This window comes from Diceros bicornis, chromosome X (assembly GCF_020826845.1).
Source record: "Diceros bicornis minor isolate mBicDic1 chromosome X, mDicBic1.mat.cur, whole genome shotgun sequence".
Classification (NCBI taxonomy): Eukaryota; Metazoa; Chordata; class Mammalia; order Perissodactyla; family Rhinocerotidae; genus Diceros; species Diceros bicornis.
In genome coordinates, this window is record NC_080781.1 from 10,394,869 (window position 1) to 10,398,555 (window position 3,687).

General features: G+C 41.7%; 1 long non-coding RNA gene across 1 annotated transcript; it reads left to right on the top strand.

Moving 5' to 3' along the window:
- Positions 1-2,017: 2,017 nt before the first annotated feature.
- On the top strand, positions 2,018-3,304 carry LOC131400433 (uncharacterized). The gene is made up of 2 exons (XR_009217358.1): positions 2,018-2,252; positions 2,943-3,304. It is a non-coding gene; the product is annotated as an uncharacterized LOC131400433 (long non-coding RNA).
- The last annotated feature ends 383 nt before the right edge of the window (positions 3,305-3,687 follow it).

Genomic DNA, 3,687 nt, shown 5'->3' on the forward strand with positions numbered 1-3,687 from the left:
TGTGTCTTTCAGTGCCACACAGAATCTCACTCGGGTCTGTGCATGGTGGGGAGAGTAATTCACCTAAATTGAGGTTACAATTAATCCCCCCAGTCCTGAGTGCTACGGTCTGAATGTTTGGATCCCCCCAAAATTCAAACGTTGAATCCTAACCCCCATGGTGATGATATTAGGAGGCGGGGGCCTTTGGGAGGTGATTAGGTTATGAGGGTGGAGCTCTCATGAATGGGATTAGAGCCCTTATAAAAGAGACCCCCAAAAAGCTCCCCAGCCCTTATGCCATGTGAGGTTACAAGGAGAAATCTGTGACCTGGAAGAGGGCCCTCATCCGACCATGCTGGGACTCTGATCTCAGACTTCCAGCCTCCAGAACTGTGAGAAATAAATTTCTGTTTATAAGCCACCCAGTCCGTGGTATCACTGAGCTAGGAGCTCTTTGTGAAGATAGCTGAAATAGCTACACCAGGGAGCGAATAGAGATACGCTAAAGAGCACGTCTCAAAAATCAATGGCTTCAGAGGCCGGCTCGTAGTGGTTAAGTTCACGTGCTCTCTGCTTTGGTGGCCTGGGGTTCACAGGTTCGGATCCCAGGCTTGGACCGACACACCGCACATCAGGCCATGCTGTGGTGGCATCCTGTATACAAAGTAGAGGAAGATGGGCACAGATGTTAGCTCAGGGCTAATCTTCCTCAGCAAAAAGAGGAAGATTGACAGAGGCTAGCTCAGGGCCCATCTTCCTCACACACACAAAAATATATATTAATAGCTTCACAGTAGAGAAACCTGGCAGATAACACCTTAGTCAAGTGATCAAAGTTAACATCCCCAATAATGGAACAAACCAACATCATCAGCCTCCTGATGTGGGACACCAAGAAGGTCACAGCATCCCTTACGTAGCATTCCTGCCAAAAAAGGCAAAACCCGAATTGAATTGTGAGGAAACATCAGTCAAACCTAAATCGAGGGAAATTCCACAAAACAACTGGCCTGTCGTCTTTAAAAAATCTTAGTGTCATGGAGACCAAGAGAGGCTGAGGAAGTTCTACATCAAAAGACACTAATGGGACAAAAGAACCAAATGCTATGATGCATGCTCCTGGATTGGAACCTAGACCAGAAAAAAATTGTTGTAAGGACATTATCAGGCTAATAGGCAAAATCTGAATGAGGTCTGTAGCTTAGATAACAGCAGTGTAGCAATGCGAAATTTCCTTGTACTGATAATTGGACTGTGGCTATGTTGGAGAATGTCCTTGTTCTGAGTAAATATACACTGAGTATTTGGGGGTGAAGAGGTGTCATATTCCCAACTAACTCTCAAAGGGTTTGGAAGATAGATAGTGAGAGAATGATAAAGCAAATGTGGCAAAATATTAACAATTGATGAATCTGGGTGAAGGGTATACAGGCATTCATTGTATTTCTGCAGCTTTGCTGTAAGCCACCTGGTTATCATAAGAATCAGGTGTGGTTCAAGGGGCCCACCAAGAACGACAAGACACGCTAACACTCCATCCACTGCGGAAAGTCCAAGGGTTTACAGTCTGCCTCCCAGGAACCAGGGCCCAAGGCCAGCCACATTCTTTATTAAGAAAAACCAGATCAAGTATTCTAAGCTATAAAAGTAAGGCATTTATGCAAACATAGCCATAGAGTACAAAATATCAAATTCAGACATTAAAATACCTCCTCCTGGCCCAAACTGAAATTATGTCCCTGTCTGTATATAGATAGAAAAATAGATAGAAAGATTTAAGTCCAAATGTATGCTCGCTCTTTATGCCAAGGACAATAAGTGGTTAAAAAAAAAAAAAGGAGGGAGGGAATATGTCAAGGAAGCCTTGTTCACAAATGAGTAAATTTAGGTTTTTGAAATCCAAGCATGCACGTTCAGATCTGAGAAATGGACTCTTGGATGACAAAAACTAACTAACAAAACCCACCACCGTCACCGCCGCTGCTATGACCACAACAAAACCAAGGGTGCTATTGTTTGCTTGGCATTGGGAACAATTCCAGTCCCAATAAATCATCCTATAGCTAGTTATAATACTGTCCGTGGATGGCTGTTTCATAAATGACTGAATTTGGCTCCTTCTCATCCTAGATATATAATCTTCCTCCTGAAGTATGGATCAACTGAGCTCTAGCACCTAAAATCATGCTGAAAGGATTATAGGTCCACAGTTGAAAGGAAGGAGTTTTGGTTTGTAGTCTTGGCTCTACTAACCAGCTGAATACCCTTGGGTAGGTCACTTAACCTCTCTGTGCTGAGTTTCATCCTCTGCAAAATATTGATACCAATACCTAGCCCTTTTATCTGCATAAGGGTGCTTTAAGGATAAAATCACACAAAGATGAAAAAATGCATTGACAAAGTTCACAAACACCAGATAAATACGAGTTGTATGACATAAGGAATTACTAAAGCCCAAAACGTAAGGTGACACCTATAAGCTGGTTTTTTGTTTTTTTTTTTCCAACTGTTGCCCAATTTACTGGTTCCTCTGAGCTGGTGCCTAAACCCTTTTAGGTAAGCTGCTGGTGGACTGTGGAATTTAGGCCATGCAGAGAACATTCAAGGGGAAATGGTAAATTAAATTTCAAGAGCAGAGTTATCAGTGGTTTATCGGGTTCATTGATAGCCATACCATCTCTTCCATTATCTCTCAGAAACCCTGTTGGTGACTTTCTCTAGTTCGAGAGATCCCTCCCTTAGATAGACTGGGCTCCACAGACATCCAAGAGATCTTTGGAGAGAATCCAGGGAGTCCATGAACTTAGACGGGAAAAAATTACATCTTTATTTTCATTAACTTCTAACTGAGTGTTAGCATTTCCTTCAATTATGCATGTAGGCAAGTCTCTTAGCGTGGCCTGCTACAACAAAATACCATAGACTGGGTGGCTTAAACAACAGACATTTATTTCTTACAGTTCTGGAGGCTGGAAAGTCCAAGATCAAGGTGTGAACAGATTCAGTTCCTGGTGAGGACCCGCTTCCTGGCTGGTAGACAGCTGCCTTCATTCAGACGAACGTTCAGTCCGTAACAGCAAGGAACCTCTGTAATATCAGCAGTTCCTGTGACTGTATCAACAATAGAAATCACAGAGATTTTTATATCCGTTACTGTTTTGCAGATATCTACACACTGATCACTATTTTGAATTTATGCTGGATATGAGACCTACTGCTTGATTGTGTTATTTGATGCATAAAGAAGCATGTCTATTACTATATCACTATGTTTAAAACTTTTTTGGTAATTGTATGGAAATATAATGGCTTTCATTTGTGACCTGGGTTTTTTATTTTATGCATTTACATAATTCTGAGAAAGGGTCTATAGGCTTCATCCAACTGTCATGGCACAAAAAGAGTTAAGAACCCGGAATCACACTCCGCCCCTGACTCTCCTCCTGTCTCCTCATAACCACACACTAGGATGTGAGGAAATGGGGCTATGATTTACTTGTCTTTCCTTTTTTTTTTTTTTTTGTATTTTTTCAATTGAGGTAAAATTCACATAATATAAAATTAACCATCTGAAAGTGACCAATTCAGGGGTATCTAGCACATTCACAGTGTTATGCAACCACCACCTCTATCTAGTTCCCAAACATTTTTATCACCCTAAAATGAAACCTTGTACCTATTAAGTAGTCACTCCCCTTTCCTCCC